The sequence below is a fragment of the Fukomys damarensis genome, unplaced genomic scaffold (assembly GCF_012274545.1).
Source record: "Fukomys damarensis isolate Sample0158 unplaced genomic scaffold, DMR_v1.0_HiC HiC_scaffold_18, whole genome shotgun sequence".
Lineage (NCBI taxonomy): Eukaryota > Metazoa > Chordata > Mammalia > Rodentia > Bathyergidae > Fukomys > Fukomys damarensis.
Genome location: NW_022900930.1, coordinates 30,662,037 through 30,683,604, shown reverse-complemented (window position 1 = coordinate 30,683,604; position 21,568 = coordinate 30,662,037).

Sequence of the window (21,568 nt, the reverse complement as noted above, 5' to 3'; positions counted from 1 at the left end):
AATATAAGAGGTGCACCAGAAATAATTGTCAGATTACAAAAACTCAAAATGATGTGCTTAATGGAAGAGTATGTTTTTAATACACATGCACCTTGTATAAGAAGTAACAGATATGCAAAAATGAGAGATTATAGTATCTTAACCAGAAAAGTTTGGCTAAAATTAAAACTTTTAAGGTGCTAAAACTAAATAATTTTAATTATTCAAATTTGTGTTTTAAAGTCAGGATGTGATGTTCTGTGGATGATTATTTTATTATAGAATTCTGCCACTTCATCTGAAATCAAATGAAGTAGTCATTAGAGTTTATCTTTCTCCTCATTGATTATCACACCACCATTAAAAATGCAGGATCGATAATGTGAAATAGAAAGAAAAGGGACAAAGAGGAAGGGGAAATGGGAGGGGTAGGGGAGAGGAAAGAAGGGAATGGAATCCATATGAGAAAATGAAAAATAATGGAAACAAAGTCTTTATAGATTGGGAGGGAGGGAGGGGTTGGAGAGAGGATAGCGGAATGGGGAAAAAATGAGAACCAAGATTGATTCTGTAAAGGTACAAATTTCCAACAATGAATGTCATTATATTGGATATATTAAATGTACCAGTAAAATTAATAAAAGTTGAAAAAGATGCAGGAGTTGGATGCATTGAAAAAATATTATAGTGAACGTGAATAATGCCTATTAAGTGTTCATATAAAAAGAGGTTGAAGAGTAATGAAATAAATTATTACTGGTTAGAGCCAAAAAATAAAAACTTAAAAATCTATTTGATCTTTATATACCTTAATTTGGAGTATATTTCCTTTAAATGAATGCGTGGCACTAATCTCTTTAAATCACAAAGGAAAAGTTTTAAATGAGCTATCAGTAAATATAGTGTTAAACTAAAATTCAGAATAAAGAATGAGTGGAAACAGTTGTTAGTATAAAACTGGGGGATTCCTTTGGTCTCAGACACTGAAATATTGCTTTTGGTATAGCACAAAAATTGTAAAAATTTAAAAAATTTCCAAGAAGACATGGCTGGAATGAATTGTCCCTACTTCTATCTTAAAGACTTCAACATCAAAAAATTAATCTGTCACAAATTATTTCCTGAAGGAAACATTCTTTAATGAAAGTCGAATAGAAAATGGATTCACATTTCCAATATATACTTTCCAGTTAACACCAGCATTGTTTAAAACAAGGGATAACCACTTCTATAATTGTAATTATTTCAAATATTTTCAAGTTAATTTTAAGTCCATCAAATAACTTAACTACAATGTTAGGGAAAGTAACACAGGCTCTATGATCATATAACTCACTGTTGTTAAATGTCTATATTTTAATTGAGAATTACAATGCTGTATTTATTTAGTGGATAGCATGAAAATTTAGTATGTACATGAAACATGTTCTTTCCGTAACATTTTATTCCATAAATATTGCCTTAAGGAATAGAATTAAAGTAGCAACAAAAAAGATTTTTATTACTAAATAGGTTGCATAAGGCATCAAATAATTGAGTTTTTAAAAGTCAATCCAATTAAAGATCAACCAAAACACCTGTTTTACAGTAGGAAAACTTCATGCGTATACATTCTTCTGAGACAAAAGATACAGTTCCATTTCAACAAGCAAAAAAGCTTAACAGTGATGCAATATAAAATTTGTATATCATTCTGTAATATCCAACTTATTTACTTATAGAATTTCTCTACCAGTGATCAAACTCAGAAAAAGCACATGAAATAATGAGAATCTTTGAGAAAGTTACATTTCATGATACTAAGTAATGAAAATATCCAGAAAATGTCAAGATTATTTCCATAATTGGAGCAACATAACAAAATTATATTTTGTTAAATAATATGTATTACATTATGGAAAGTAAAATGACCAGTTTAAATCTAAAAATCAATGGTCAAAGGACACCCTTTTGTGACTACAAATGATGACCTTAAAGAGTGAAAAATTTAATTTGCTTGAAGTTTTGTGTAATCTTTAACATCTGAGTAATGAGTGACTCTTTGTTACTTCAATTTATAACTCTCAAGATTATAAATGATCCAAACAATTATTTAAAAACATTTTTTCAGGAGATTTCTTTTAAATGATTCAACACAGAGGAAGAAAAGAATGTAATGATGGGACATTTATGTAAATAATCAAAGATTAATATATTCTGTTAGTATTTATTAAAAGTAAGATGTTATGAAACAAAATGATGAAAATGTATTTATTTACACAATTAAAGATCTTGTTTGTTTTTTAACATTCACTGGTCCTGCCATGACTCTAATTCTAGAAATACACTTTTGGATTTTTTTAAAAATTTATTTTAAGGAACAACTCATATCTTTAAAGCTCTGGAATGGTGTAAATCATTACAGTGGTTTCACATTTTCATGGGATCAAGGAAACAACAGTAAGCTCATAAAACAGATACCACTAATTATGCAGAGGAGAAGTCATAAAGTCACTAGGAGAAGCATGTTTTATATTCATGAACACATCATTAAAAGTTTAAGACATGCTATCAAATTCTACATTTTAATACTATACCCAACAGCATTAAACCCTCCCAACAAGAAAATCAGATTGTTTAATGATCCTTTCTTGTCACACTGGTTTTATATGTCTGCAGTGGAAGCAGATGTGGAATTTGTATTGCTCAACTATTTTTTTTTAAATCATTGAGTAATTAAAAAATCATTTACCCCTTACATCTAGTTTTTAAAGATCTGAATTATCTTCCAACATACATCTCTTAAATAAAGATTGTTTATTGAGGTAGCAAGCCTTGATTCCATATTGTGATAGGTTTTTAAAATAATGACCTGTGTTTTCTTTAGAGCTCATGAAAATGGAAGGGGTATAATTATTATTAAAATGAAAATTAAAACTGATATAGTGAAATCAAGTATAATAGGATACATGAAAATATAAGAAAATTTTTGTCCTAACAGTAAGAGAAATCACTAAAACATCCAGTAATCATGCAAAATGTTGCTACTACACACAGCAATTTCAAGTGAAACTCATATAGAACATCACAAACACTTGCAGACATTCTCACATATATTTAACTGTAGTTTTTTGTTTTGTTTTGCTTTACTCATTCACATATGGATTAGAGGTGTTTTAATATCTTAGTGTAAGATTCCCAAAAATTCCCATTTCTACATAAGTAAATGTTTTGCATTCCATAATTTCATCGTATCTTTTAGGCAGTTCTAGAACACACACACACACACACACACACACACACACACACACACACACACTATCAGAGTATTTTAATGGGAATTTCACATGCTGATAAGCTTCAAACTTATTCTCAAAGTGAAAATAAAACATAGTCATGGTCAATTCAGAGAGAAAACCAAAAATGCTATAGATGTAAAAACAACAACAACAGCAACAATAATAATAATAAAGTGCTTAGTTATTGTGGATAAGAATAAGCCATGGGAAAATGAAGACACTGAAAATACTTAAAATCTATCGGAGACATTCATGCACCAGATTAGAACCTGAATTAAAGGAATCAAACACTTCCAGAAATTCATTGATTGTTTATTATTGGAACTTGATGAAGATGCCTGTGGCAATGAACATTTGTAGGAAGAAAACAGGAAGCCTGGGGCTGCTTCCCTACTGTCTGTCTCAGCAGTTTTATTTTGCTATCATTTCTTCTTAATTCAATAATTTCTTTTTTAACTTTAATGCGTTATTTTGGACTTCAAATGATGAAATACTGAAAATGTTTTTTCAAGCTCTAAATCTTTGGAAATCAGGACAGTTGGCTTTATAATTTACAAGCTACATTATGTAAATACATACAGTGTATAGCATAAACACAAATGAATAAACGTTATAGATCACAACTTCTTCAAAGCTATAATTTTTCCAAACTTAAATATAAAGTAAGTTGGTAGGTAGACATAGATTCTTATTATATGCAAATTTACTTTCTGACAAAACTGTATGTGATTTATGCCCACACAACATCAATTACTATGTCAGACATTATTCTAAGCACTAGCCATACATTGGTTTAATCTTCTTAACAATTTAAAAGTTACATGCTTTTATTGTTCCCATTTCATAGTGAGGAGAGTGAGGTAATCTACCCAGGATCCCAGAGCTTGTAAATAGAACTGAGAGTTTTAAAAACTTAGACAATTTGCAAAGTTCTCAGTACATGATATAATATTGGGCATTTCACAAATCAGAAAATATATATAATACACACTACATAGGGTTTACATTATGCATTTTCTCAAAAGCCATGCATTTATTTTATTAACATCTAAAAGCTTGCATGTGTCATACTATCTGACTCTCCACTTAACAGCAAATCTTCAATGGTGAGCATTCAAAGGCACACTGACTTTGGCACTAAATCCATTTAAACTTTAAACACGAAGAAATGCAGATTTAGTCCTTTGAGGTTAACTGATATGTAAATATTTTTAGTGAAACTACTGGTAAATGGACGATCATAGAACTTCTCTAAGCGTTCAGGAATCCACTTTTACAAATTCTGAGCTGTTTTTAATTTAAGAATTATAAGTGAAATACAACAACTTGGATGAAAATATAGTTATCATTTGCATCTCCAATTTAATAACACCTATAATTGTTCAGTCACCAAAGTTAGATTCAAATGCTTTTTCTCTGCCAAGTGCAGCTGCTCAACAAAACGAACACTGATTTGATTTTTCTGCAGAGTACGTGTTCCCTCGCTGCTCTCATGATGAATAAATAATGCCACGAAGCTGTGGAGTTGCCGATCTTGCCCTTCTGTGAAAAGGCCTGTATCTGTTTATTCTCAGACATTCACAATCCTAAAGGAATAAGACACCAGAGGCCTGTGAATGAGAAGGCCTTTTCAGACTTACAAAGCCTTCGCTCCTGAATCCACCTTAACCAGTTTGGAGAAAAGAGCTTTTGGCACCAAGTCATCCTTCAGGGAAAGAGTGATAATGATCACTAAAGACATCCTAGGGGCTGCTGCCTCGCTGGCTTCAAAGGCTTTCTCTCTTAATCAGCATTAAATCATCATTTTTGTCAGGGATCTAGGGACAGCTGTACACAATCTATTTATTTTAAAACAGATTACAGCCAGGTCCCTCTGCCAAAGTATAAACTTCTTAATGTTGCATGTGTTTTAATATCTTTTAACTTGGAACTTTTAGTTTTAATTTGGTGTCCCAAATTAGCATTACTATCTCATCTTCTGGACTTCATCTTCCCATTAAAACTCATAATTTTATCAATTATCCAAATTATTTCATCAACAGGACAAAATAGACTAAAACAAAAATTTTTGCACGAATAATTTAAATATTCAGGCTACAAGTACTAAGTCTGAACTCATTTTGTATGGGCAGGTAACATCAGTAGGAATGTCTACCTAATATTTAGTAATGAACTTTTTTTTCTTTAAACTGTAGAGCAGATCCATGTACCCACATCTTTTTACCCTTGTCTTCTTAATCCCCTAGTGGTCTTGGTAAGTCCAGGAAAGTTGTTAAGGTATTTTATTGCCTTATCACAGAAAAGTCGATATTTCAAAAAAGGTAATACCCCAGACCCCTAAATTTTGCGCACCCCCACACCCATTGCTTCAGTTTAATACAAAAGGAAAATAAGCTATAATATGTGCTTGATTTAATATCATTTCTAATATGTATACATATATATATAATTAAGTAGAAACAATGTACACCAAGTAGATATATTGTAAATTAAGTAGCTATAGTCAACTAATAAAAAGTCTTTGCTTAATTAAATTTGGTTCAAAACAATGCCATTAACAGTATAAAAGGGGACCAGAGGTTTAGCTCAGTGGTTCCGCCGCCTGCCTCCTAAGTGCAAGGTTCTGAGTTCTATCCCCAGCACCAAAAAGAAACAAACAAAAAAAGTATAAAAGTAGTATATAAATATTTTCATGATATTTTAGTACTTTACTTATGGTTTATTACGTATTATTACCTACTTTGTGCTGATCACTGAATAGAAAAACAGAAAATTGATTAACTTTACTAAATTATTAACACTATTTTAAAAAAATGTCTTGCTAACAATGCTTTTTGTTTTGGTACCGGGGATCAAACTCAGGACCTTGTACTTGCAAGACAGGCAGTGGAACCACTGAACTAAATCCCCGGCCCTATCAACTCTTTCTTAAAGTTTGTTTTAAACTTTTTAAAACATTTTTTGGCTAGAAAGGAAGAACTGCATGTTTTGAATGTCTATTGAAAGGATCCATTTAATTTGTATTCTTTTCCATCATCCAAAGAAAACCTGAAAGGATGAAGAAATGACTCACTGAAGAAACTAAAGAGGACAGATACGTAAGCATCCCTTTTATTTACATCAGAAAGAGTGATAAGAGCCAACACAATGGAAGAACCACTGGTCTTCTTCCAAAGGTAAATGGCATCTGGACCCTGGGTTCCCAACTAATCACGTGCTCTAAGCATGGAGAAATCCATGAATGTAAAACACGTATAACAACTACTGTTACCTTCAAATCCTCAAAAGCAGAAGGAAACTGCCTCTGTCCATATTTAGAGTGCTGACATATTTCATAACAGCTGTAAGGAAGGTCCAAAAGGACTCCTGCATCGAGGAGCTCTAGTTCATCTCTGCAGCGAGTGAATGGAAATCTACAACATAGCTCAGTTATTTGGAAACTTCTCATTTTCTCTTCTGCCTTCTCTCCCTTCTTTCTCCCTCAGTTCTACACACTCCTGATAAATTCCCAACCTTTCCACCTTAACTCTTGAGTTCTCAAACAATCGAAAATGATTCAGGTAGGAAGTAGGGTGACCTGGTGATTGAACACCCACTCAAGCACTGGAATCACATGCACTTCCTAAGGTCCATCCCAGTCTTGCCGCTATCTGAGGCTGGATCACCAAGTGTTATTCGAGTCTCTATGCACCTGAAGGGTTGCTGTTAGAGCGAAATGAGGAAACATCTATGAAGAGCTATCATAGGCCTCAATATATAGCACATGCTCAATAAATGTTACATATCGTCATTACCACCTCATCATAAACCATTCAGATTGGAGAGGTCATGGCATAAAAGCCACAAAATAAGTAATCTCATTATTAGTTATGGGGTGACACCATTCCAGCATTACCGGCAGGCATATACCATAAAAGGACAATTTTCATTGCTTCTCTGAATGAATGTGGCTCCAAAATAACAGATAACTATTTACAGCCATGATTGGGAAAGGAGAGGAATTTACTCTTTGAGGCTGATTTATATGATGGCTGTAAGAGGCTGCCTGCAGAATGCTGAGGAGACACCCAACTCCCAAGTGCAGCCGTGGAAATCCTTTGATTGCTGCATTCCAAAATCATCATCAAAGTGTTTATTTGGTCTAAAGGCCTAACTGGTTCATCCCCTCCAGAGGTTTTATAGCAAATAGTTTATCCTTAGGTTCAAGAATTCATATCACCAGTGGAATTTTTTCCCATCAGCGTGAAATATCTGAGTTTCAACAATGAAACATATCCAAGCATTCCATGATTGGTCTTTTCAAGACTAAACTAAAAATTCTCCTTTAAGTGCTGCATATCCAAGCATTGACTCTTTGTTATTTCTTCAGATTATTAAGTAAAGTTTTCCTCTTAGCTATTTGTCCTTACAACAATATTTTATCAGTACCTTATAATTTTAATTTTTTAAAAAATAAAATTCTGTCATTTTGTTTTCATGGCCAAAATTACACACAGTTGAAACCAGTGTTTCAAATACTAATTTATCAAATTCTTGAGTAAATTTTGGAAAACAGAATTATTAACAAAAGATTACTTAGAACTTCTGAAACTCAAAGTCTTCATATCTATCTATCTATCTATCTATCTATCTATCTATCTATATATATATATACATGGAAGGAAATAATTGACCAAAAAAATGTATTGGCAAGACTGGGTGTGGTAGTACATGCCTGTGTTCTCATCTATTCAGGAGGCTGAGGCAGGCGAATTGCAAATATGTCCAACATAGTGAAACTCTGCATTTTTTTTTTGGTACTGGGGATCAAACTTGGGCCCTTGTGCTTGCGAGGCAGGAGGCAGAACCACTGAGCTAAATCGCCAGCCCTGAGACTCTGTCTTAATATACAATAAGGGTTAGGGATGTATCTCTGTGATACAGCACTTGCCTAGCATGTGTGAAGTCCCAGATTCAATCCTCAACACATACAAACAAAGAAAGAGGGGAGGGAGAGGAAACCAAATGAAATAACTAGAATAAGAAGAAGTCCTCCCCAAATAAAAGCATATTAATACTAACTGGATGAAATTACACATAAGTGAACTGTATATCATGTCTTCAAAAGGAGGTTGTTCATTAAAATATTAATAAAGGACTACTGACAATGGTAACAGTTCAAAAATTATTCAGGCAGTATAATCAATATTCGCACTATAACAACACATAAATATAAGAGATGCACATAGAGGCATTGTCATTGGGAGAACTTAATTTTAGACAGCTGCACTTCTTCAAGTGAGGCTGGGTTTCCACAGTTGGAGACAATAGAAGATAAAAAGTTGGCAGACCTGGAACTCATTACTTTTTCTAATCATTCCCCTCTTCATGTCCATTTCTGTTTTCCCTGGTATATGGCATTCTTATTTTGTCCCCCCAAGGCCGCAGCATTCCACCCTACTTTGTCTCAAGCCTGCCTTCTCAAAGCAGGGTTCCCTCTGTCAGCATAAACCTCCATGGACCTTTCTGCATATTTACCACAATAATCCTTTTGTAAACATGTAGATCTTTCCTTAGAAATTCTTACATTATGCAAAAGAAGCTATATGAAATCATTCTTCTAAAAGAAACAAAGTAAACGTAGTTATCTTCTTCACCATTTAAATTATCTATAAAGGGAGAATATATTTAAGTAGAAGGATAGTGTATTACTTAATTTTTAGTACATTATTTTAGTCCATACATGAAAAATGTAATTGAAGCTATATTAAATTATTGGATCACAATAAAATGTACTTCCATTCTTTACAAAACAAAGCATTAGATCAAGTATTAAATATCCCCCCCAAAATGCCCAATTTCATGCAATACCTATATAATTAAGACAAAAGTACATTCCATCTTGAACTATGGGGATAATTGGCTCAGTTCTCCAATATATTTTGCAAATATAGTAACAATCAGAATGATAAAATTATATCTATTATAAAGATACCTCACAAGGCTGAGCCATCCGGGTCAGAAAATTAAAAACAAAGCCAAATGTTTACCGAAAATCAAACCCAGAACTTCTTTTGAAATTCCCTGAAAGAGCAATCATTTTCAATGTCTTTTCACTCTCTGGTATGAGATGGAACTCAAACTGGAAATACTGAAACACTTTAAGAAAGGCAGTAAAACAAAAACAAGCCTTCTTGTAAGACTTCCAGATGAAAGAGTTTTGAATAAGCATTTAATCATGTGGATCCTGGTTCAAGCCAAGCTGAACCTCAAAGTTTTACCTGGGCTCATTATTTAAAATTCACAATGAAATGGAACGCATAGCATCTATTGGGAGTATTGACGATGAAATGAATTCTGTAGCAAACTGCATGCTTATGTTAAATCCATAGTTGTGGTCCATCTGGCAACAGGAAAAGACTGAATGCTGCACTTTTGCCTGGCTGTTTGGAGGTGCTTTTGTTTGTAACTTCAGCATCCTTACAATTTGAGTCTTTTTATCCTTGCACAACATTTGAAACATAAATCAATATGCAAATTCATTTTCCAAGCTGATTTCAAGTTTCGTTTGATGTGTGTAATGGAAGGCTGTTCCAGTAAAAATGCTTTTGGTGAAATAGTTGTTTCGTACATTGGGAAAGGTATATAAATAAAATTAAACGTTATCAGCCTTAAACTGTGCACAAAGCATAAATTTTATGAATCGCAGTTTAAATTTGATTATTGTAGTGAGTCAATTAAGAATGCCAAGCTGCAAAGAAGTTTTTGAGCTTAGAATATTTTAGAAATGATTATATGTTTGATTGGCTCCCACACTTGCAAAATGATCTGGCAAATCCCATATTTTCTGCTGTCCCACAAAGATGAAACCAATAAACCAAAGGGGAAGAATCAAGATTCTTTTTTTTCTGCAAGCAGATTTATTTTACAGAACACCAGCATCAACTTTCCTGACATTCTGTCTTAAGAATCCCTGGAGATTATAAATTAAATAAATTGGCACTACCAAGAGGTTGCCCTAACATAATTTGGCATAATTCCAGAGCTGATTTTATTTCTTCTTCCTTTTGGAAGGTGACAATGACTCTTCCCCAAGACAGGATATTCAAGCACACTATATACACACCTTGGAAAATCATGCTTACAACTGTCACATGAAAGAATTTACAGAGTTACATTTCCACACTGTTTGGCTTCCTCCATATCCTGACAATAACCAGACTATATGTTTCACTTGTTCTGAAGCCATATATAAATAAAAGAATGATATAAAGAATAAAACAAATTGCTTTCCAAAAACGGGGTCCGTAAATCACACAGTGTAGGAGATTTTGCTTCCAAAACATCTAAACTCTTTCTGGGTGCCAGAAATATCTACCACACAAGAGTCATTGAATTACCCTTGATAAGGACTGGTGAATCTTATAAAAGATTCAGGATGTAGCTCAATGGTAGAGCATGTGCCTCTCGCCTGGGTTCAATCCCCAGCACCAGAAAGGGGAGGCGAGTGTTACAAGAGGTAATTACAGAAAAAAGAAAAAAAGGAAAGGCACAAGCAATATTATCTCAAAGAGTTTATAACAGATGCAAGTATACAACACCACAAAAGGGTCTTTGCTTAACTAGTCATAGAAAAAGTTCCCTCTCTCTCTCTCTCTCTCTCTCTCTCTCTCTCTCTCTCTCTCTCTTGTACTTACAATGGAAGATGAAATCAGTATTGAAATTCTACTGCCTGTGGGCATACTTAGTCATCCTTAGTAACTCCATATAATAGAATTTGAAGGTTGCTAGCACAGTTTAGTTTTTTGTATTTTTTAAGTTAAACTATTTCATGATGATATAATACATGCAGAAAGTGTGAAGCTCACTGAATTTTTATAATGTAGATACAAGTAATTTACCACATTTAAATCAATAAATATATAATTATCTATACCTTGAAAGACAACTTCATGACTCCTCCAAGTCAGTATTCTATCTTCATCTCACAAGAAATTAAAAAGATCACAGATCGTATGATCAAACAATATAAATTTCTTCTTTTGGAAACTTTTACGAATGGAATCATACCAGCGAAGATCATCCTTATTTTTCATTGTTATGTAATGTTTAGTTGTATGAATATTTCACATCACATCCATTCTACCTCTATTCACATATGCTGGTGCCTAGTTTTGTTCTACTACAAATAATATCACCCTAAATATAATTGTGCTCATCTTTTGGCATCCATTTTTATGCATATCTGTTGGGTATATCTAGAAGTAGAATTTCCAGATGAGAAGGGGTATACATCTTCAACTTTAAGAGAAAAGCTAACATTCTTCAAAATGAAATTATAAAATATATTTCTACTGCAGTATATGAGACCTCTAGTTGCTCAGTATCTTCATCAGTACTTGAAATGGTCTTTCATCATTATGGCCATTTTAGCGAGTGTGTACTGGAACGCAGTTGTGCAGTTGTACTTTTTCTGGTGATTAATAAGGATGGGACAATATATATTGTCCATGTCCTCCTTTGGAAAATGACTTTAAGTTGTTTCATGATTTAGCTTAACTTTAATTAGCTCCTTTTACTTCTACTTTGAGGTAGAAATTGTATACTTATGGAAGACCAATTCAGAGGTGTCCTATGCTAAGTCACACATTGTTCACTCAGGCTTCAGAGGTCTCTCAGAAGAGCTCACCTACCCATCTTTCTTTAATCAGTGAGAACCCTGAATCTCATAGAGGATAAGTAACTGATCCAAGGTAACACAGCTCATAATTACTGGAGCTAGGATTTAAACACGTGTTTTTTTTTTAAGCTGATGACCTTTCTAATTAGAGTATTAAAACTAAGCAAAGTTGCCAAAAGCTTAATGCCACTAATAAATATTGAAGAATTTTTTAATAAATTGTATATTTGCATTTGTTCTCACATGTCCTTGGAACATTTATTACCCAAATTAAGAAAGAAGAGAGATGGCAAACAATGCTAAGGTCTTAGCCAAGGAACTCCTACATGATCACAGAAGAGAATAGCAAACTATCAGAGACAAAGCACTCTTACCCATATATGCGTGCACTATTACTCCTTTCCCCCTGGGAACCTGGGTGAGTGTTCTCTACATTTGATATTTCTGTAAGATATTAAGATAAAATAAGGAATTTAAAACTTTAATTACACATTTTTCCTACACCATTCTCCTGATGAAAATGCATTTTCCTAAAGCATTCTGAATAGCATTAACTTGTTCACCCAGGTTTCCTGGGTCTTCTAGTAAATTTCAAACACAGAAGACATTCTATGTAGTGTATCCCATTATTTAAATTGAGAAAGAGAGAAAAGGCAAAAAGAAAATCTATCATGTTGTATGAATGGAAACAATTGGCAAGCCAAAGATATGATGGTCTATCAAGAGATTACCTAATTATATAAGTTTTCTTATGCGTGTTCTTGTAATTATCATGCTATGAGTCTCCTTTGGACATGGTTCAATCTAGTCTCACAGCTCACTGTGAAGACAGATCAAAAAACAGTTCCATTTGTTGAACCATCAGAGCATTTTGGATTTTGCAAGATACAAAGACATCATCTGTACTCAAAAGACTAATTAGAAAAAAATGGAGGACAGGATTTTGTTAATGGCTTTTCTGGCTTAAAAAATATAGCTTTTACAAATTTAGTAAACATTCTAAGATGTTTATACTATGTATTTAGAACATTTTATTGTTTTAATATAAATTTTCTCCAAAGCTCACCACAATGGAGAAGTAATTGCTCTGAATATGGAAACAAGGGATAACTTCCCAATCTTGTGAAATTTTACTTTTTACTTCTGTCCTTACCCATAAACAAAGAGAATGGACATGGCATCTCTAATGTCCCTTCAGATGAAAAATCCTCCATTTTGTAAACCTCAGGCTTCCATCTGCACAGCAGCAAGCTAGCGTAAGCACCTGGGGCGGGGCGTCCTAAAATGGAAGAACAAGTGTGAAGGCGGACAGTGGCTGGCTTGGTTTGCTTCTTAGACTACATACCTGGGTACTCGTCCTGGCTATGAGTCTTTCTAGCTGGGTGATTGTGAATGATTAATTGAGCCATTAAAAGCTCTTAGCCAATGGAAGCATGATCTTTGGGGAGTTGGAGGTGATTCTGGGAAGAAAAATTTAAAAAAGGTATATATAGGAGGGAACAGAGAAAGCCTTCATTCTTATAAACCTTCCTGAATTCTCCAAATACCGTCTCTCTGCAAACCGTGACACACGGGAAATGAAATAATATTAAACACTAGCTGGGAAGTACCATCTGCTAAGAGCTTTAAATACTGAAGGATTTTTTCCTTTATCTCTCTCTCTCTCTTTTTCCCTCTCTCTCTCTCTCTCTCTCTCTCTCAGTCTCCCTCTGTCTCTCTCTCTCCCTACACACACACATGCACACACACACACACACACACAAGTATGTAGCATATTACCTGGCATCTTAATTTCCTTCCAAAATTTTAACCAAGATATATATGCTACCACACTCCATGATTGCTTTTTTTCATATTATGTGCATGATCTCCACAATAATTATTTTCTCTTGTGACATCTTCTGTCTGATCTCAGATAAATGATATTAATCAGTTTCTTCATCTGCAAAATGGGAATAATAATTATACCTTTTTCAGAGGATTATTTCAAGAGTTAAATGAGCGGGTTTCTTTTGTAAAGCATTTAGAATAGTGCCTAGCACACAAAAAGATCAATATTAATATTTGTTAGCCAAAATAAATCTCTTGTGGTAGTGTGTCTTTAAATATTTTGATTTCTCACTCAGAATACTATGGAGAAGGGACTATACCCTAGATATTTGTGTCTCCTGTGGAAAAGCAGGAAAGAAAGAAATAAAATAACCTTTTATGGAATAGTTTCAATAAGTTAAGCACTGTAGTAGATGATTTTTAAAATAGAATTTCCCATTTAATTTTCCAATGAACTACATGAATGACGTATGATTTCCCCTGTATCAAAATAAAATAAACTAAACTTCTTGCCAACCAAGCATAGTAGAGCCTCAAAAACTTTTTAAAAGATGTTTGCCTTTCACATACTTTTGACCATTACTAAATCTGGTTTTTCAGAATTTCTAAGGCCTACCTATGCTGAAACTAATTGCTAGGACTAATAGTTGTGACACACTCAACTTTATGTATAAAATCCCTACAGCCACCTCTCTACCTGCCTACCTACCTACCTGTGGATCTACTTTCTAAGGACACCTTATCACAGTTACCCCACTTTGTGTCATTCTTAGTGTGACGCACAAGCACTAGGTAACCATGGGGACCTCGATTCCCATTTCTGAACCTACACATCCAATGAGGTATTAATAGCTGTCCTCTAAAGATAATTTCTGAGGCCAAAGATACTGAGAAACATTAGAATAGGCAATGTTAAGTTGGCTCCTTTGCTTTAGAACTTACTAGGACTTCAATATAGCAATATTGCTAAGTATCTCCTGACTGGTTATGGGGCCTATCAGCATGTCAAATATATTTTACTACAAGATCTGGTTTTGCCCATTAGCATCCCCCAAGCTGCTATTGTTCAACAGACCATGGTATAGAAGATTCTGCCTCTTTAAAAAAGACCAGACACAATAGGAAAGCACATAAAAGTTGAAAACAAGTTAACACAAATATCAGACTATCAAGAGGAATTTAGAAACCTAAGAACAGTGCTTTAATAGAGATACTTACGATGTAGCTTTCACAGGCCAGTGGCTAGACTCATCCCCTGCTTCTGACAGGAGCTCAATAAGTACATGTTAAAGCATGAACTGATGAATGGATATGAGCTAGCTCTTCTGCTTAAAGAAAATGCATCACCAAATTCTTTTTCTCAGTTTATGTAGAATCAAAATTACAAAGGAAGAAGGACATTAGCGTGGCTTTATTAAAATTGTTACTCACGCACAAATGTTTGAAGAGTTATCTATCCATTTATTTAACAAATATCTGACAAAGGAATAGAGAGAATCCCATAGCAAGAAGAAGGAGGAGTGTGTGGTTAAATAACAGTGATTCACAGGCTAAGTGGCAGACCCTTAAAAATATAGAACATACATGTATTGCACACACATTCACAGGCAACACATATACCAAAATCTAGACAGCCTTCTGAACAGTTTCCATAATCTACCAAGACAAATATTTGAAAAATTTTCACTATTCATCCCTATGAAAGGGAAATTGTTGGAGGCAGGAAAACATATGTCATATGGAGAGCTTTCCATTACGTTTTGAATTATCCAACCACAACTGTGTAAAATTTATTTTGGACAACTAGGTTGGTAGAATGGAATAAGGAATGAGAGAGCGCCATTGATCATTCACCTTGTGAATTATTTCTTTCAAATACATCTTTCTCTCTTCTTTCCTCCACAAAACTTTTATGCTGTGCTTTCTATGCTACTTTACTCCACTCCCTATTCTGGTTATTTTTCAAATTGGGCTTCCTTTTCTCACGAAGATGCTTAGACGCTTTAATGTCATTAGAGGAGAGAGAATCAGAAAAGTACGGAAATGGATCACAGATATTTCTTGTGAAAGAGATTTTCAGAGGAACACTGGAAGGGGAAAACTGTGTGTATCATAAAGTCGCACCCAGCAATATTCTTAAGTCATGGAACGTTTTAAACTAGCAGCTGTAAAGGTTGTATTCCCCATAATTTCACAGTCCCGTACATCTGCATGTCACCCCAGTACTCTTGTTCATAATCCAATGCACATTTTCCCTTTTTGCTTCATGGACAGCAAAGACCCTCTGTGCCAGCGCTGTGTGTTTTGACCCACACTCTTTGCCCTTTCTCAAGCAGAGTGCTGGCACGGGTTACAACCAGTGACGGAAGCAGTGAGATTAAGAAGGCACAGGAATGCACGGGTAAACGCTTGGGCAAAATATAAAAGAATTTCCAAACTGCCTTGAGCTGCGCCACGCGCTCCTGTTGTTTAGTGGCAGCCCTCAATAGGAGCTCCGTGTCTTTCAGTCTTCTGTATAAATTTGTTCTGTAAATCAAAATGTTGGCTTGTGCACCCCTGGTGTTTAAGAAGGTGAGCGATGACCTTGGTGGGAATATGTTTGTGTAGAAATGTGTCATAAAAGATGTCTTGGCCCAAGAAACGCAGGGTCCAGGTTGTTAAAAAAAAAGACAAGTACTAGAGTTAAACATAACGAACACATCATGAGGGTAAAGTGCTTGCCAAATGTAACTTTCTTTTGAATCTGAGATGTCAGCTTTTCTCTGTTTTAGTATTTTCTTTTAAAAAGTTTCCCTGCTGACTTCGGTCATTTTTTGTTAGAAGACAAAGCAAGTAGTGTACATTTTTCACTCATTAAAACATTGAAATACTATCAATTGTTTATTCCCTACCTGTGCACATTTATTGGATAAAAACAGGTTTGGTTCAGCGTGGCGACTGTGTTTTGAAGTGATTAGGGATGAATAGGTTTTATGTATTTATTTATACTCGAATTTTGAGGCTTGAACAATAAAATATGGAGTTATTAATTTCAGTGAGGAATTTTCTTAACCATCATCTTATCATCTGTTACTGGTTTTCATTTTGTACATTAAATAAAATAAGTAAGTCTATGCCACCCGTCCAAAGAGCTCTTTGGCTAGTAACATTTTAGGGAAAGTCCCAAAGACAAATATCAAAAACAGATTTGCTTTATCCAACTACATTACTCTTCAGAAAATAGTTCTGATGATGTTAGGATATTCTCACACTAGCTAATCTATCTTAAAGGCAGAAGCAAGATCCATATTTCAAGTTGACAAATATTACCAGTTAGAGTAATTAATTAAACACATGTTAAGTAATTAATTAAACATCATCTGATAATGTACTATTTCAGAGGCAGCTGTATCACAGAAGCATGCTGTAGATACAGATTTTATAAACCTAAAATAAACAGTATTAATGAAAAAATGTATTCATGGTATTTTGGAAAATACTTGGAATTATTATGTGTATTTTAGGTCTTCAACAAAAATGTTCTAACATTCACTGAAGGTCTTATCAAATGGTTTAATATATCTGGAGAGTTCCTAGATTGATAAAGATTTCATGGGGAAGGAGATAAAATATTAGCATTTTCTTTAGGAACAGTGGGAAATTACGACTAAATTATTTGCTAAATTTCAATCAATCTGTGAAGAGTACAACTCCTCATGATTGAACTTTATGCTAACATTGTAACGTTGTAGTCATCTTAGTCTTGTGGAAAAGGAAGTGCACTGCAAAATTCAGTAAATACCCACATTCGGCTCACATCAAAATTCACAGTGTAGGTATTCAAAGTGATAGTTGGGAAGTTAACTTGATTAAAATCTCACAGCTTGTTTCTGACTCCAGTGCCCATGTAAACACTGACTTTCTTTTCAGGCATTCTTTATCCATAAACAAGAGATAATTTGCAATTAGCATTTAAATAACATATTTGAACTTCATCAGTTGTTTCTGTCAGTAAACTGAGCCACCATCTACCTTGCTTGATCATAAATTCAGCTGTAAACTATAATCTGGAAGACAACGGCATAATGACACCTCATGCTTTCTTGGCATAAAATTTTCTTATAATTTTTAAAAAAATGTATAATAGACTTACATCAAAATAAATCCAATTCATCATTCCTGTTGCGTCTCTTATTTAGAAAATCCTATTTCTTTTCTCTCTCTCTTATTTTACGATGTACACTTTTTGTAGAACTTGCTTGTTTTTAAATTCTCATGGCATTTCATCCAGCAGTAAAATTTAAGATCACAAGAAATGATCACAAGAGGAGGAGGTTTTATTTCTTCAGTACTGGGTAGGCCACGTTGCAAGTGATGTACATCTCTCCATGCCCACAAGAGAACAAATACTTGAACACTCATTGCAATTACTTTTCAAAAGCACCTCTCCAGTTGCACATTATAGAAATGAGCTCCATCCGCAAGCACGCCTGTGCTCGTTGCTCAAGATACCAGTTACTTCTGGCTGACTCTGGACCCAAAACATACATGCTGTTCTCAATTACAGAGAAGAAAAATCTTATTGATGGATATAAAGACAAATACAGCAATTGCTTTTCTCTGCCATAATGATGGACAAACTTCACTTTTGTCAATGAATAGTTTGTTTAGCTTATTGTTTTTCTCTGTCAATGTAGGTATACAACTAAAATTCAAATCCTATGGAAGTCATTTCTTATAACTATTCATTTTAAATGAATATTATCAGTTAGGTGTGTCATGGTAAAAAGTGGAAAGATGGGCTTGATGAACAGTCATCATAAAGTCAAAAAACTATATAAAAAAGATAAAATGAACACCCCCTAAAAAATGACAGGATGAAAAACTTGGGATAAGTAAGTCTGTGTTTATTCAGGATATGTGTTAGGTTCTACTTTTTATTTTAATTCCATTTTCACTTAAAATTACAAGGTAGAATTTTTTTATTGTAATGATTCCAGTGTGGAGCAACAGAAGGTTCTTAGTAAAATAAAAGGGGAAAATATGGCAAAAATCTGAGCGATAGCTTTCACTTTCAAATGCTGATATGATGATTAATAAGCTAAAACATAAAAGGCATAAAAGTTGAAATATTTTCTTTTTTTTGCTCATTTCCTCTCTCACCCAGCAACCTTGATCTAGCCTACTTTTATTGTCTTTTAAAGTAAAGCTCATTTTAAAAACTTTCTTGAATCTTTTTTGATCAGGGCTCATTACACTGGCAACAACCCTACCACTGAATTCAAAAGAACTTCTGCAAATAGGCACTGGGCAGATTTTGCATTTTGTTTGAAGCTTAAACTGGTCCCTCAGTGTACTCAGTATTTTCTGAAAAAGAAGCAAAATTAAGTTTGTCTGTCCATAGAAATTGTCAGGTTTTTCAGTTTTGCTAAAATATGCACTTTTCCCCTAAAACAATTTTTTTTAATAGGGTATTGGCTGTGAGATAGAGGAATAGGAACCTCATGGCAAATAATTAGATAATTGAATGGTATACACTGAAATTTTTATAATTGAACTAGCTCATGATAACTGGTAGCAATTGTGAAACAGTGGTTTGGGTCACTGTGATGAAACTGATAGATACAAAGAACAATGATTCAAAAGAACTGTAAAATAATTAGAGGAATAAAACATGGAATTGAACATAATTTATATAATAATAAAAGAAAAAATTTTCCACATACATATTTAAGGCCTATTATTGTTCATTGTACTTCATTTTATTATCTTTGAAAATATTATTTTCCATTTCCTTCATATGAACTGTCAGAGTTGTGAATAAAACTTAAAACAAAAATATTTAAAGCAGTAAGATAAAAACGTGCTAAGGAAATAAAATTATTTTTTTCTTCCAGTACAAAAATAACTCAAAATAATTAATATTAAAAAAGTAATCAAGTTGCATTCACTCAGCAGCAGCACCAAACCATTACCTCCATTGCTCTCCCATCTGCCTCCTTTGAAGTCTAAAGATAACCACCGTGGCCAGACACCGGTACCCTAGGGGACACAGGTTTCCTACTGACATAGTAACCACTATCTTTCCATCTCTAAGGAAAGATGCATTGTGTAAGGATAATATGTTTTCAATTTTCAATTTCCCTCACACTACTTTTTCTTAAATTTGTGGGATATAAAACTCTCTGCTTGCAACTGCTGCCAAAGGACAAAACAAAAACCCAGCTCAAAATCATAACTCAAAAACTTAGCCTAAGAATATGTGCTTTTATTGATTCCTAATTTAAGTCTATAACTGCATTATTCATGTAGAGTCAGATTCCTTCTGCAGAAAAAATACTGCAGTCTCACTTTGCATGATGTAATATTTTCTGTAAAGAGGAACAGGATTTGGGGTAATCTTTCATCCACATGGGAAGCACTATCATGAAGATTAAATAAATTAATAAAACTTAAGGACATGTTATTTAAAAGAAAACTTACCTCCCTATCCCATTGATAACAACGATAAAAGAGGATAGTATAACTCAAAGGAATAATTAGGCACATAGAACAAAGACTCAACATCTGTGACTAGTTAATTTATACTTTCCTCGGTCAAAAATAAAAGTGAAAAGAGATTTGATAGAAACTTTTCTGAGTATTTCAGCTAAAAAAAAGCAAAGTATAGATCTGTTTTTTTTTTAAGTTATTATTCCTGATGTTATGATAACTTAAATTTCTACCATTTAGGTCGTTCCTCTGATTTAGAGAAACATCATCCTAACTAAAATGAATATAAATGTCAAAAATAAATATTTTTCCCTGGGGAGAAATCCAGAGTATGCATTTAACATGAAAACGCACTGGCAGTATAGAAGATTAAGGAAAGATTGGACAGATTGCTGATTTACAAAGCTTCGACCTGGAAAGCCATAGAAAGCTTCACATAGTAAATGCACAGTAAATGTTGACAGCAGAGAGAGGAGCAAGCCCAGCAACCAAATCAGCAAAGAAGCAAGATGAAAAGCTAAACTGGGCGTGGCCAACCCAGATCACACTCAAAATAGTACAAGCTGCAATTTCCTCTTTCCATTTTCTTATCGGTAATCCCTGTCTTCATCTTGATGATCAGCTCTAAATGGACAGTTTGCAAATAGTTCAGATTAATAAGCAAGTCAAACTCCTTTTTCAAAAAAGTCTTCTTGTTTCTATTTTTTCCCTGCCTGTAGGGATATTTGCTCTGGCTCTGTGATTAAGAAAAATGTAGTGCGTGGGGAGTGACAGACAGTGTGACCTGCCTGGAGATCCCTCTGCCAAAGCTGCGCAAAGAAAGATTGACATGGCTTTTGTAAGCATTCAGCTTTTATGTGCGTGACTTGATGCTACCAACTGAAATGGATTCCGAAGTTCTGAAGACAAATTCTATGTCATCCACACAAATGGGAGATCTAAATCCGGATGTCTTCTCTCTCCTAAAATGACAACGTTCTGCTAAAAAAAATCTCTCATGCTCAGTCCCCCAAAACGGGGCAACACAGACACACCGATGTACTGCCGCTGTCACATGTGTTCGTGTGAGGAGCAACAGATGTCCCAACTCGTGGTGTTGCAGCAAACTTGGCCGGAAGTAGAACTGGACCAGGGGGAGGATGTAAGTTAGGGAGGGTGCGGGGTACTCTTCTGACCACTGCAGACGGAGAGGGCAGCCAGCTTACAACCAGAGAAAAAACAAAAGCAAAACCAAAAATAACACCAAAAATCTCTCTGCTTCCTCTAACATGTAATTTCAAGATGTAGAAGAATCAAAATTAAGCTTTTCTATCGTGGTATTTTAGGTTTGTTTTTTTAATTGGGAAGATAT